Raw genomic sequence first — 16,061 nt, forward strand, 5'->3', positions numbered from 1 at the left:
GGGCTGTAGTCCATGGAGTCACGAAAGAGTCAGATGTGACTTAACAACAACACCCACAGTGTAAGGCTCTCTATGGTCCGGCCCCGCTGTCCATGGCTTCTCTCCCAGTTCCTGACCGCTTCCTATGCATGTCCCTGCCTCTAAAATTGCCCAACACCATTTCCACCAAGAAACCTTACCTGTGTCTGCCTACACCCCTATCTTATACACGGACAGAGGAATCTGGAGGGCTACAGTCCACAGGGTCACAAAGAGCTGGACTAAAGTGACTTAGCATGCACGCACACAACCACCTCCCCATCCAGTGCCTCTCTGCATCACTTACCAAGGTGTGATATACCGATCTATTCCTGTGGCTATCTCCACTCCCCAGACAGCCCCCTGAGAGTACTAACTGTATAATGTATCATTTTATCCTTCCTTGACATAGAGTGGGAGAAGGAAATGGCAACCCACTCCAGTATTCTTACCTGGAGAATCCCATGGACAGAGGAGCCTGGCGGGCTACAGTCCATGAGGTTGCAAAGAGTCAGACACGACTGAGTGACGAACACACACTTGGCATATAGTAGCTACACAGTAAATGTTGGGAGAAGAATGGGACTGACTGTGTCAGTCAGGGTGCTGGCAGGAAGAAAACGGATCATTCCAGTTGGGCAATTTAATAATGAACAGGGCTATTTACAAAGTTGTGGGCAGGGTGTGGGAAAGCACAAGGGGTTTGCAGTGCCCAGACCTGAATGGGAGAGGGTTACTGAAATCCAGAGAGAGAAAGAGAGAGACAAAGACAGAAAAGACACACACACACACACACACACACACGAGAATAGTGTGAAAAGGGCAGCCACACTGGGGCCATGGTCTTGAGTTGAGGGATGCAGCCAGCCTGCAGGGACCCCACAGGGAGGAAGAATGAGAGGGGCGTGAATAGTCCAGCCTTGTCTTCTTCCCCTCCAGTCTCCTGCCTGGTCCCAAATGACAGAAGCTAATCTGAAACCCAGAAGAAAGATGATGGGGCACATACAGGCCAGTCTTCAGGACACAGCAGAGTGGAGAAGAGTGAGAGCAGATGCATAGGAATAAACAGAAACCATCGCCGCGTCTTCTGGTCTTATTTTTTCAGACCCTTGGGTTCCTGAGTGCTACAAAGATCCCCTGTTTAATTTTATACTGTTTCTCTTCCTCTTCGACCTTTAACTAGTCCTTCTTTAACAACAATATCACTGTGTCCCTATTCTTCTCTCTAAAAGTATCTAGTTCTTGTCCCCAGGTAACTTCTTCACACCCTTAGCCCAGCACCTTCACTCCACTCTTGATCTGATTTTACTCTGCAGCAGCAGCAAAGAATTCCAGACTCCATTTAACAAAACACCTTAGGAGAATGAAAACATGGCCAAATAATATGGATGATGTTGAATCACATTGAAGTTACCAGCTAACCTGAGAAAACTTTCAACTTTTAAGTTGTCCTTTAAAGACCTAACTTTGATAAAACTTGTCACTTTGAAGAGGAAACTTTTAAATAAAGAGATTGTTGTGGCTTGGTATGAATAACTTTTAAAAACAGAGTTGTCATCTAAGTTTCCCTCAGCGGTGAATAAACAGTTTGCCACCAAAGTACTTACTCAAATACTTTGTGAAGTACTTTATAGTTATTTTGTGTGCTCAGACACGTGGTGTCCAACTCTCTGCAACCCCGTGGACTGTAGCCCGCCAGGCTCCTCTGTCCATGAGATTTTCCTTGCAAGAATACGGGAGTGGGGTGCCATTTCCTCCTCCAGGGGATCTTCCCAGGCGTCAAACCCACACCTCTTACATCTCCTGCATTGGCAGACAGATTCTTCTTTTTTCTACCTTTTTAAAAAAATTAATTTATTTCAATTGGAGGATAATTACTTTACAATATTGTGATAGTTTCTGCCATACCTTGACATGAATCAGCCATGGGTGCACATGTATCCTCCCATCCTGAACCCCCCCCCCCCCCACCTCCTTCTCCACCCCATCCCTCTGGGTTGTCCCAGGGCACCGGCTTTGAGTGCCCTGCTTCATGCATCAAACTTGCACTGGTCATTTGTCTCACATATGGTAATATACCTGTTTCAGTGCTATTCTCTCAAGTCATCCCACACTCGCCTTCTCCCACAGAGTCCAAAATCTGTTCTTCACATCTGTGTCTCTTTTGCTGCCTTGCATATAAGATCGTTGTTACCGTCTAAATTCCATATATATGCATTAATATATATTGGTATATATTATTATACACATATTAATATATATTAATATGTATTGGTGTTTCTCTTTCTGACTTACTTCACCTTGTTTAATAGGCTCCAATTTCATCCATCTCATTAGAACTGACTCAAATGCATTCCTTTTTATAGCTGAGTAATATTTCATTGTGTATATGTACCACAATTTCCTTATCCATTCATCTGGCAGATGGATTCTTTACCACTGGCACCACCAAAGATACTTTACTCAAGTACTTTTACACCAGTGCTATGAAAGGGCTTCCTGATGTGGAGGAGATGGGGTAGGGCATGAACAAGACAGCCTTCCAAAAAACCTGAGATTCTAGAAACATGTACATATTGGCGCAGATTTGTATTGTCCCTGAGAGAGTGGGGAGAGGTGTGGAGGGCCAGGGAGAGAAAACCTAACCCCCACTCAACAAAGAGATCAGGAGCCAGTGCCCTGTTTGCCGTTTAGGTGCTGATCTTCTGCGAGGCAGCGTTGCAGTTTTGTGGTGTGTACAGAAGTCCAGTATTCTAATGTAAAGTGTAATAAGCTGTTTGCTTACTACAAGCAGTAGCTTGCTTTGTGGAATAAGTGGACCATTTTTTTAAACTTCTAGATGTTGACTGTGTGTTGGTTACTCTCTGTTTACCGCCCCCCCCCCCCCCCCACCTTTCTTGGCCTTGCCCTGTGCCCCAAGAAGCTCCTGGCCCTTGGCTTCCTGCTGACTTTGGTGGCACTGGAAGATCAGAGGGCAGGAAGAAAGAGGGGTCATCGACCCATTTATCCCACCATGCCCCCTTGCTGGACCATGGTTTTTACAGTGGCTGTGTTCCTTTTCACTTCCTTCCCCAACTCAACTCTCCCAGGACGAGTAAGGCCAGGTCCCCTTGCTTCTACAGGCCTGCATGTGCTTCTTCTTGCTCCTGGTCTTCGCCATTCCTTGTGGGGTTTTTAACCTGAACAGACTGAAGAGTCTGCTTGCTATTTACCCTCTGTAAATAGTGCCTGTATTGATTCAAGTCCCTCTCTTGAATGAAAGACTGCAAACCAGCTGTTTCCTGCAGGACCATGACAGAGACAAGTGGAAAAACACTCTTGCCTAATACTCCTGTTTCCCCAGCCTTCCTGCCTGTGCTTCCTTAGGCAATGTTAAGAATGAGAACTATGCGAAGCAAGAAGGAAAATCACAAGCAGGAGAAGTGAACTCCCACATCTTCATCTCTCCTCTCCCTCTAGGCGAGAGATTTGGGAATCAAAAAGCTGTCAGATGACTGAAATAGAGTGACTCACAGCTGACACAGTGACTCATGGTATAACCCAAGCCCAGGCAATGGTCAAAGGCTTCTTAGCGAAAGAAAACTAGGGTTGCAGTTTTGAAAGGAACACAGTCAAATCCCTGTTAATGGGAGGAATATACTTTCCTCCTGTGTTGTCTTCAGGGCAAAAACCAAAGGTCTGCTTTTCTGAGGCATGTCTGAGGGAACTGCTGAGGAGATTGGCCCTGGCTCTGGCGGTGGAGCCGGCCCCTGTAACCTCCCTGAGCCGAAGCTCCCAGAGTCCATCTGCACTCAGAGGGAAGCAAGGAAGGACTTCATCTGTGTCTGGCACAGCCGAAGGAGCCCCTGTGTGGGAGGAGGCAGAAAGGAACTCTTTCGGAGGAAGTAGACCCAGGAGAAGAGGAAGATGTGTGGGGAGAGCAGAGGGAGTGAGGCGAGCACCTGGAAGAATATTAGAGTGCGTTGTTATTTCCTTCTCCAGGGGATCTTCCTGACTCAGGGATCGAACCTGCATCTCTTTCTCTCCTGCATTGGCAGGCAAATTCTTTACCACTAGTAAAAAATCTACTTAGGAAGCCCTAAATCTGCCTGACCTTTCACTTAATTTTTGAATTTGATAAAAGGAGCTGGGGGCTGGGGGCTGGACTTCAAAGTAATCAGTCTGCACAAAAGGGCATGCTGGCAGGCAAATTATCTCCAGGAATTAGTTAACCCTGGGAGGGGTGGTTTCCAGTCTTCAAGGATCCAAATGCCAGTGAATTAAGAATGCAGAAAAGAAAAGATGCTCAACATGGCTAATTGTTAGAGAAATGCACATCAAAACTATAGTGAGGTACTACCTCACACTGATCAGAATGGCCATCATTAAAAAGTCAACAAATAGTGAATGCTGGAGAGAATGTGGGGAAAAGGGAACCCTCCAACACTGTTGGTAGAAATGTAAGTTAGCAGAGCTACTATGGAAAACAGTGTGGAGGTTCTTCAGAAAACTAAAAACAGTAAGACAAAACTATAATTCCAAAAGAAACAGACACCCCTACCTTCACAGCAGCGGTATTCACAATAGCCAAGACTTGGAGGCAACCTAACTGTCCATCAACAGATGAATGGACAAAGAAGATGTGGTGTCTATAAATACAATGGAATGCTGCTCAGCCATAAAGAAAAGGAAATAGTGCCATTTGCAGCAACATGGAGGCATCTAGAAATTATTACTAAATGAAGTAACTCAGAAAGAGAAAGACAAATACCATATTATCACTTATATGTGGAATCTAAAATACGACACAAATGAACCTGCCTATGTGAGAGCTGGACTGTGAAGAAGGCTGAGCGCCGCAGAACTGATGTTTCTGAACTGTGGTGTTGGAGAAGACTCTTGAGAGGCCCTTGGACTGCAAGGAGATCCAACCAGTCCATTCTGAAGGAGATCAGCCCTGGGATTTCTTTGGAAGGAATGATGCCAAAGCTGAAACTCCAGTACTTTGGCCACCTCATGCAAAGAATTGACTCATTGGAAAAGACTCTGATGCTGGGAGGGATTGAGGGCAGGAGGAGAAGGGGACGACAGAGGATGAGATGGCTGGATGGCATCACTGACTCTATGGACATGAGTTTGGGTGAACTCCGGGAGATGGTGATGGACAGGGAGGCCTGGCGTGCTGCGATTCACGGGGTCGCAAAGAGTCAGACACGACTGAGCGACTCAACTGAACTGAACTAATGAAACAGACTCATAGATGTAGAGAACAAACTTGTGGTTGCAAAGGGGGAGGGGGAGAGCAGAGGAATGGAATGGAAGTTTAGGGTTAATAGATGCTAACTACTACCTATAGAATGGATAAACAACAAAGTCTTAATGTATAGCACTGCTGCTAAGTCGTTCCAGTTGTGTCTGACTCTGTGCAACCCCAGAGACGGCAGCCCACCAGGCTCCCGTCCCTGGGATTCTCCAGGTAAGAGTGCTGGAGTGGGGTTCCATTTCCTTCTCCAAATGTATAGCACAGGGAACTAAATTTAATATCCTGGGATAAAGCATAATGGAGAAAAAGAATGTAGATAGGTGTGAAACTGAGTTACTTGGTTGTACAGTAGAAATTAACACAACATCATAAATGAACTATACTTCAATAAAAAATAAAGACTGTAAACTTCCAGTTATAAGATGAATAAGTACTAGGGCTGTAATGTACAACATGATAAATATAATTAACTCTGCTGTATATCACATATGAAAGTTTTAAGAGAGCAAATCCTGAGTTCTCATGTTTATTAAATTTTAGATCTATACAAGATGATGGATGTTCACTAGACATAATCATTTCATGATGTATGGAAGTCAAATCATTATGCTGTACACCTTGAACTTATACAGTGCTATATATCAATTATATCTCAATTAAACTGGAAGGAAAAAAAGAATATGGAAAAGAAGAAAATATAGTTAATACAGAGAAAAGGTGTTTAAAGACACACTCCTGGACAGACTGACAAGGTTAGAATAGACAGCCTAAAATCAAGTCGAGAATTAGCAAAGGAAAGAATGCTCTGGAATGCTTATGACCAAGCTTTCTTCCACATAAATCAAATTTTATAAGCACATTGGACTATTTGGATGGGACTTTATAGTATGTGAAGAACCAGGTTATATTATCATTAACGAGGAGCTAAAAACATTGTTTACTTCTGGAAAACTTTATGGGACGCTTCATTGTTTGCTTTGTAATAACAGGAATAAGTGCTGTAATTATAGTCTTCTCTCTCACTGATGCGTTTTTTGAAGGGTGTTCACAGATGGAGTGTCTCAGAAACATATTTCCAGAATTTTGGCTCACAGATGTCAAGATTTTATTAAAGTATGGAGGGATCATACTTGTCCAAAACAGAACTCTGAAAGTAGACCAGACAGGATTTTTTTAATTGGCCAAATATTTGACTAAATAAATTTTATCTACAAATAGCTTAGACAGACCTCACTGAATCATGGAAAGCCTTGATTACAATTTCTGGAAGCAGGTAAAGCTCTGTTTTAGAGAGAAAAACCAAATGGTGTAAATCCCAACTTTACTTTTGTTCCAGAATAATTTAATATGGCTTCAGTCATTTATATATTGCTCCAAGTCTCGATCCTTGACATTCCAGTCAACATGAAGCATTTTGGAATGAGGGAACATACGCTGTTCCAGGACTTCAATCTGCTGTGTAATCAGACAATTTACATGGGTCAAAAGCTGGGAGAGAGTTTGCTCCTCTGTGACAGAATGGTTTCAGGCTAGATCAGGATTCTTAACCTGATGTCTATGGATAAAATCTGAATGGGAGAAAAACTGTACCTTTATTTTCATTCATTTCTAAGTAAAATTCAGCAATTTATTTCATTATGAATGAGACAGCAAGCTCCATTAGCATTCACAGTGACTGTGATTTTGTCACCAATAGAAACCACTGTTAGTCTCCCATCCCACGGAGTGCTGTTGCAGGCATCTCAGCTCATCATTTGTGCTCAGCACTCTTAGAATAACAACAGTTATTAAACCCGTAGCTAGATCTTATAATGCATTAATAATGAAGCACCTATAGTGTTGTATCACAAATGGTTTCCTTGTTAATTTTGATAACCCCACTTCATTGTGACTGGTTTCCTTTGTAATCAATCCCATGTTTAAAAATATTTATGCATTTTAAAACAATATTTGGAGGGGAGAGGTCCACAGCCCTTATTAGGCCTTTTAAAGGAGTCCATGGCACACAGAGGTTAGAATCCGTAAGGTTTATAAAATCTTGACCTCTAAGGCTTATGCCTGCCCTTAAATCTATATTTTGAATAGTTGGATTCAGAAAGCCAGGGGAAGGCTATCAATTAAATCAGCCTCACATCATACAAAGTGCAGTCACAATCTTTCTGTGATAGGAATACAAAAAACAACCCTTGAAGAACTTGATATATCTCTTGGAAAACAAACCTAGAAAAATCTTATATCTTCTTAACCCAATTCAGTTCAGTTCAATTCAGTCGCTCAGTCGTGTCTGACTCTTTGTGACCCCATGAATCGCAGCACGCCAGGCCTCCCTGTCCATCACCAACTCCCGGAGTTCCCTCAGATTCACGTCCATCGAGTCGGTGATGCCATCCAGCCATCTCATCCTCTGTTGTCCCCTTCTCCTCCTGCCCCCAATCCTTCCCAGCATCGAAGTCTTTTCCAATAAGTCAACTCTTCGCATGAGGTGGCCAAAGTACTGGAGCTTCAGCTTTAGCATCATTCCTTCCAAAGAAATCCCAGGGCTGATCTCCTTCAGAATGGACTGGTTGGATCTCCTTGCAGTCCAAGGGACTCTCAAGAGTCTTCTCCAACACCACAGTTCAAAAGCATGAATTCTTCGGCACTCTGCCTGCTTCACAGTCCAACTCTCACATCCATACATGACTACTGGACCCAGAGCTATTGCTAAATGCCAAGTTGTCCTGAATGTCATACTTCCTCAAGAATAAAAGTCTGTGTCTTAATTACTCTACATATTGATGGTCTGATGGTCTGGTAAATATGTTCTATAAGCATAGCCAGGTCAGGCAAGAGCATCAGGCAGGCCCTGTTTGTTATGAGTATCCTGTTGTTGTTTAGTTGATAAGTCATGTCCGACTCTTTTGCGACCCACCAGGCAGCAGGCTCCTCTGTCCGTGGGATTTTCCAGGCAAGAGTACTGGAGTGGCTTGCCATTTCCTTCTCCAGGGAATCTTCCCAATCCAGGAATCAGACCTATGTCTCTTGCATAGGCAGGTGGGTTCTTTAACACTGAGCCACTTGGGAAGCCCATGCCTCTCTATATATACCTTTTTCCCGTACTTCGGCTGTTCTCCTTTCCAGTAGCTACTTTTTGTACAAGAATGCCTAGTACTCAGACCTGCCTACTACTGTTAAGGTGCCAGATGAAGACTTGACCTTTTTTTTTAAACCCCCTTTCAGTATGGGGGCTTCCCTTGTGGCTCAGCTGCTAAAGAATCTGCCTGCAATGTGGGAGACCTGGGTTTGATACCTGGGTTAGGAAGATCCCCTGGAGAAGGGAAAAATGTTTTTGTCAAAAACAACAGGATGATCTCTGTTCGTTTCCAAGGCAAACAATTCAATACCACAGTAATTCAAGTCTATGCCCCAACCAGTAATGCTTAAGAAGCTGAAGTTGAAAGTTTCTATGAAGACCTACAAGACCTTCTAGGACTAACACCCAAAAAGATGTCCTTTTCATTATAGGGGACTGGAATGCAGAAGTAGGAAGTCAAGAAACACCTGGAGTAACAGGCAAACTTGGCCTTGGAGTACAGAATGAAGCAGGGAAAGGGCTAACAGAGTTCTGCCAAGAGAATGCACTGGTCATAGCAAACACCCTCTTCCAAAAACACAAGAGAAGACTCTACACATGGACATCACCAGATGGTCAACACCGAAATCAGATTGATTATATCCTTTGCAGCCAAAGATGGAAAAGCTCTATACAGTCAGCAAAAACAACACTGGGAGCAGACTGTGGCTCAGATCATAAACTCCTAATTGCCAAATTCAGACTTAAATTGAAGAAAGTAGGGAAACCCATTAGACCATTCAGATATGACTTAACTCAAACCCTTATGACTATACAGTGGAAGTGAGAAATAGATTTAAGGGACTAGATCTGATAGACAGAGTGCCTGATGAACTATGGACAGAGGTTTGTGACATTGTACAGGAGACAGGGAGCAAGACCATCCCCAAGAAAAAGAAATGCAAAAAAGCAAAATGGCTGTCTGAGGAGGCCTTACAAATAGCTGTGAAAAGAAGAGAGGCGAAAGGCAAAGGAGAAAAGGAAAGATATACCCATTTCAATTCAGAGTTCCAAAGAAGGGAAAGGAGAGATAAGAAAGCCTTCCTCAGCGATCAGTGCAAAGAAATAGAGGAAAAAAATAGAATGGGAAAGACTAGAGATCTCTTCAAGAAAGTTAGAGATAGCAAGGGAACATTTCATGCAAAGATGGGCTCAATAAAGGACAGAAATGATAAGGACCTAACAGAAGCAGAAGATATTAAGAAGAGGTGGAAAGAATACACAGAAGAAATATACAAAAAAGATCTTCATGACCCAGATAATCACAAAGGTGTGATTACTCACCTAGAGCCGGACACCCTGGAATGTGAAGTCAGGTGCGCCTTAGGAAGCATCACTATGAACAAAGCTAGTGGAGGTGATGGAATTCCAGTTTAACTATTTCAAATCCTAAAAGATGATGCTGTGAAAGTGCTGCACTCAATATGTCAGCAAATTTGGAAAACTCAGCAGTGGCCACAGGACTGGAAAAGGTCAGTTTTCATTCCAATCCCAAAGAAAGGCAATGCAAAAGAATGCTCAAACTACCATACAATTGCACTCATCTCACACGCTAGTAAAGTAATGCTCGAATATCTCCAAGCCAGGCCTCTGCAATATGTGAACCGTGAACTTCCAGATGTTCAAGCTGGTTTTAGAAAAGGCAGAGGAACCAGAGATCAAATTGCCAACATCTGCTGGATCATGGAAAAAGCAAGAGAGTTCCAGAAAAACATCTACTTCTGCTTTATTGACTATGCCAAAGCCTTTGACTGTGTGGATCACAATCAACTGTGGAAAATTCTGAAAGAGATGGGAATACCAGACCACCTGACCTGCCTCTTGAGAAATCTGTATGCAGGTCAGGAAGCAACAGTTAGAACTGGACATGGAACAACAGACTGGTTCCAAACAGGAAAAGGAGTAGGTCAAGGCTGTATATTGTCACCCTGCTTATTTAACTTATATGTAGAGTACATGAGAAATGCTGGGCTGGAGGAAGCACAAGCTGGAATCAAGATTGCCAGGAGAAATATCAATAACCTCAGATATGCAGATGACACCACCCTTATGGCAGAAAGTGAAGAGGAACTAAAGAGCCTCTTGATTAAATTGAAAGAGGAGAGTGGAAAAGTTGGCTTAAAGCTCAACATTCAGAAAACGAAGATCATGACACCTGGTCCCATCACTTCATGGGAAATAGATGGGGAAACAGTGGAAACAGTGTCAGACTTTATTTTTGGGGTTTCCAAAATCACTGCAGATGGTGATACAGCCATGAAATTAAAAGACGCTTACTCCTTGAAAGGAAAATTATGACCAACCTAGATAGCATATTGAAAAGCAGAGACATTACTTTGCCAACAAAGGTCCATCTAGTCAAGGCTATGGTTTTTCCAGTGGTCATGTATGGATGTGAGAGTTGGACTGTAAAGAAATCTGAGCACCGAAGAACTGATGCTTTTGAACTGTCGTGTTGGAGAAGTCTCTTGAGAGTGCCTTGGACTGCAAGGAGTTCCAACCAGTCCATTCTGAAGGAGATCAGTCCTGGGTGTTCATTGAAAGGACTGATGTTGAAGATGAAACTCCAATACTTTGGCCACCTGATGAGAAAAGCTGACTCATTGAAAAAGACCATGATGCTGGGAAAGATTGAGGGCAGGAGGAGAAGGGGACGACAGAGGATGAGATGGTTGGATAGCATCACCAACACAGTGGACACGGGTTTGGGTTGACTCTGGGAGTTGGTGATGGACAGGGAGGCCTGGTGTGCTGCAGTCCATGGGGTTGCACAGAGTCAGACATGACTGAGAGACTGAACTGAACTGAACTTCAATATGGAGTGAGTACAGGTCTCTTTCATGCTAAATATTGATGGCTATTGATCATACTAACCATGAAAATTATTAATTCTATGATCACTTAGTATGTGCCAGGCACAGTTCTGTGAACTCTCCAGACACTTATAATTTTTATAGATGGGAAAACTGAGCAACACAGAATGTAAGCTACCTGCACAAGTGTCCATGGCATAGATGAGAGGCTTGGGTTTCAAACTCAAGTAATCTGATGCTACAGCCCTCACTCAGAGACACTGTGCTAAACTGCCATAATTTATTTAACAAATTCCCCATTTGTTGATATTAACATTTATGTTACTTATAGTTTTTCACTACTAGAAAATGAATGAATGCATTCATAAATAAATAATTTTATACATTTCTGGTTGTTTCTTTAGAGCAAATTTCTAAAAGCTAAACTGCTAGGTTAATTAAAAAAACAAATTGCTAACTTGCTTCATAAAAGATTATACTAATTTGATCAGAACTATATGATCATGCATTTGCCTATGAGGCTTCCCGTGTGGCTCAGCAGTAAAGAACCCACCTGCAGTGTAGGAGATGCAGGAGACTCGGGTTCTATTCCTGAATTGGAAAGATGCCCTGGAGAAGGAAATGGCAACCCAGGCCAGTATTCTTGCCTGGGAAATCCCATGGACAGAGGAACCTGGCAAACTACAGTCCATGGGGTTACAAAGAGTTGGACGAGACTGATTGACTAACACTTTGCCTTGACTTTAGTTTGTAAAAATACTGAATCACTATGTTGTATACCTGAAAGTTATATGACGTTGAACACTTGAAACTAATGATATTGTAAATCAACTATGCTGCTGCTACTGCTAAGTTGCTTCAGTCGTGTCTGACTCTGTGCGATCCCATAGACGGAAGCCCACTAGGCTCCTCTGTCTCTGGGATTCTCCAGGCAAGAATACTGGAGTGGGTTGCCATTTCCTTCTCCAATGCATGAAAGTGAAAAGTGAAAGTGAAGTTGCTCAGTGGTGCCGACTCTTAGCGACCCCATGGACTGCAGCCTACCAGGCTCCTCCATCCATGGGACTCTCCAGGCAAGAGTACTGGAGTGGGGTGCCATTGCCTTTCAATTTAAATATACATGTACAGAATACATGCATACATGAATGGGGGATAAAAAGAATGTTAGTTCTTCACTGAGCATGAAAAGACTGAGATTCTGCAACATCTGACAGTGTTTTAGTGTGGTGAGACCTAGGAGATTATCTGGGTTACTTTAGGTCATCAACAGCATTCTCAGCTCTTTCTGAGTACCTCCTGGTTTGAGCAGGGAAACCCTGTTCCTCTATCTTGTCCTTGAGATTCTCAAGCTCCTTTCTTCTGATTGCAATCCTGGATTGAAGAAAACAGGAAAAACAATTTCCTGCTAAGCATATTTCTGTTCTCAATTTCCTTATATGTTGTAACTTTTTAGCACACATGTGATTTTGAGAATCATATGTGTCTCTTGAGAGTCCCTTGGATTGCAAGGAGATCAAACCAGTCAATCCTAAAGGAAATCAACCCTGAATATTCACTGAAAGGACTGATGCTGAAACTGAAGCTCCAATACTTTGGCCACCTGATGCGAAGACATGACTCATTGGAAAAGACCCTGATGCTGGGAAAGATCAAGGGCAGGAGGAGAAGGGGGCGACAGAGGACGAGATGGTTGAATGACATCACTGACTCAATGGACATGAGTTAGAGCAAATTCCGGGATATGGTTAAGGACAGGGAAGCCTGGTGTGCTTCAGTCCATGGGGTTGCAAAGAGTCCGACACACCTGAGGGAACAACAAAAAATGATTAATATTACCCATGCTACCTAAAATTACACTTTGCCACAGCACCTCAAATTTGCACACCATAAAGATCTATTTTCCATATGCTTCAGAAATCACTGTGGTGAGGGTTGCTTACCTGTTTTTTGAGGTTCTCCCCCCTTGTTAGACCCTACATCCAATTAATGGGTCTATTCTACCCCCCTGAGAAATTCATTCATTTCTCTCCATTTCACTGTTACTCTAGTTCCAGTCACCTTCATATCAAGCCTAGATCAGCAAACAGCCATCCAATTGGTTTTCTTGTTTCTATCTCTTCCACGCAGTGCATTTCTCTCATTTCATCAAAAGATAATCCAAAAATGTCCACCTCAGCACATTCCCCTGATTAAAAGTCTGCCAGTGGCTCCAGGTTTGGCAGTTTGGCATGACATGCAAGGCGCTTCTGATCCAGCCCCTGCTTATCCACCCCCCAATCTCACCTCTCTCCACTCTCCTCCAGCAATCTCTGCTGCCATCATCCTGAATTATTCGGCGCCCCACAAATGCCATTTTCTCCCTTACTTTTTGATCTTGGGTTTGCATGCGTTGCTGCTGCAGACTAGGATTTGGTGGCCACATGACGCCCTCTTGTGCATGATGACTCAGTCCAGCCTAGGAAGCTGCATATCAGAAAAAGCCATTCATATTGACTCAGGAATCTTTTGCAAATATTATCATGTTTTTCACGACTGTAAAATTATACAGTTCTCAGGCCTATAGTAAAATAATCCAGGAAAAGACTGAGATGAATTGTCAGGTATTTTTGGTCAAAAAAATCACATTGACAAACAAAAAAAGATTATAAGAATGATGAAATAATATTGAAAAGAAAAGAGAAATGAGAAGCATGATAAAAATAGTGCTGAGAGAAAAGAGTCCGTTAATCTCAGATCAGATTTCTCGCTTACTATGCATGGTGCTCACCCCAAACTCAGAAACAAAGAAATAACATTCCAGTTTCTCACAGGTTTGGGTTTATATTATGTTTATGATGGAAACTTGGGATAATTAAGTAGATTAAGGTTTCAAAATGAGGTATCTGCAGAAGAAGGGACATATATATATATATATATATATATATATATATTTTAAATTACTCTGCTCCTGGGTGGTTGCATAATATATATTGAGCTGACATTTCTGAGTTTGGTTTGTTGGTCATATTTTGATTAGTTAATTGCATCGTTTGTATTTTCAGATTCATAGAGGGGAAATGTAAATCTAGAAAAAGTCACTTCTTCACAATATGGTGATTAATTAAAAATCTTTCTGCACATATGGCTGTGGAGCCTGGTGGTAGAGGACAAAGCCTTAACTGTCAGGAGGGATCCTGGGTAGCAAAATCTCTCTGTGTAGATTAGTTCCAGGCCCCAGAAGACTTCTGTCTGAGCTCTGTGGAGAGCATGGGGTGTGGAGATACAAAGTGAATAAGACCTGTCTTCCCAGGGCACTTAGCAGCCACCTGAACAACTCAGTTCTGGGGGCAGGTTTGGTGTAATCTGGACTCCAGGCATCGGTATAAGCCTAGTGGAAGACTGCAGTACCCCACAGGGCTGCTGCCAACGTATTTGGTGAGAGATAAACTGCCTTGGAACCCCTAGAATTTGGGGAGTAGGTAATTTAAAGGGGCTTCCCAGGTGGCGCTGCTGCAGCTGCTGCTGCTAAGTTGTTTCAGTCATGTCCGACTCTGTGCAACCCCATGGACTGCAGCCCACCAGGCTCCTCAGTCCATGGGATTTTCCAGGCAAGAGTACTGGAGTGGATTGCCACTGCCTTCTCCGCTAGTGGTAAAGAATCCGGCTGCCAATGCAGGAGTTGCAAAAGACGCAGGTTCAATGCCTGGGTCAGGAAGACCCCCTGTAGGAGGGCATGGCAACACACTCCAGTATTCTTGCCTGGAAAATTCCATAGACAGAGGTACCTGGTGGGCTATAGCCCATGGGGCCGCAAAGAGTAGGACACGACTGAGTGACTAAGCATGCAGGCATACACACAACCTCTGCGTAAAATGGGCTCCAGGCAACAAAATTGAGCTGTTACTCAAAAGTAGATTGAGAAGGCCAGTAGTGGCTATAAATACTATAAGGCAAACTCTTCAAGTTATTTGGTATAAACCTAATCCTTCTTTATTTTTCAGTTTTCCCCCTTTATTTTGAACATATAGAATTAGAAATCCTAATAAAGATAAAATTATGTGAAAATGACTTTAAAAATTGAAGTATAGTTGATTTACAATATTGTGTTAATTTCTGCTGTACAGCGGTGGTTCAGTTATACACATACACACACACATATGCATTCTTATTCATAATCTTCCATTGTGGTTTATCACAGAATATTGAATTTCGTTTCCTGTGATATATAATAGGACCTTCTTGTTTATCCATTCTATATGTGATAGTTTGCTTCTGCCTGCATGCTCAGTTGCTTCAGTCATGTCCAACTCTTTGCAACTGTAGCCCATCACGCTCCTCTGTCCATGGATTCTCCAGACAAGAATACTGGAGTGGGTTGCCATGCTCTGTTCCAGGGTATCTTCCCCCACCCAGGGATCATGTCTCATGTCTCCTGCATTGGCAGGCGGGTTCTTTACCCCTAGGACCACCTGGGAAGCCTTTTTCTCCACTATCATGGGGCAAAAGCACCTCCTGCACGTAGAAAGAAGAGATGGCCAGTGTCCTAGGTCCTTGCAACTCAAAATGTGGTCCTTGGATCAGCTTGTGAGAAATATAGAACTTCAGGCTCCAATGCAATCTTCCTGAATCATAATCTTCATTTTAATAAGCTTCTCAGGTGATTAGCAAGCAATTTAAGTTTGAGAAGCACTACCTTAGGAGAAAAGCACCACTTTGAGGAGTTGAACACCTGATAATCACAACCTAATGACCACAGTCTGGTCAGCTGTGACTCTCCCAGATGCTCATCTAGTGCCAGGTACAGGGGTCTGTGTTTCTCCAAGGATCTGTATCTCAAATCAGTGAGATTTTTGGAAGGCTAGCAGTTATCCCGACAGGCATCCTCTAAGAAGCCTCT

Source organism: Capricornis sumatraensis, chromosome 3 (genome assembly GCF_032405125.1).
Source record: "Capricornis sumatraensis isolate serow.1 chromosome 3, serow.2, whole genome shotgun sequence".
Classification (NCBI taxonomy): Eukaryota; Metazoa; Chordata; class Mammalia; order Artiodactyla; family Bovidae; genus Capricornis; species Capricornis sumatraensis.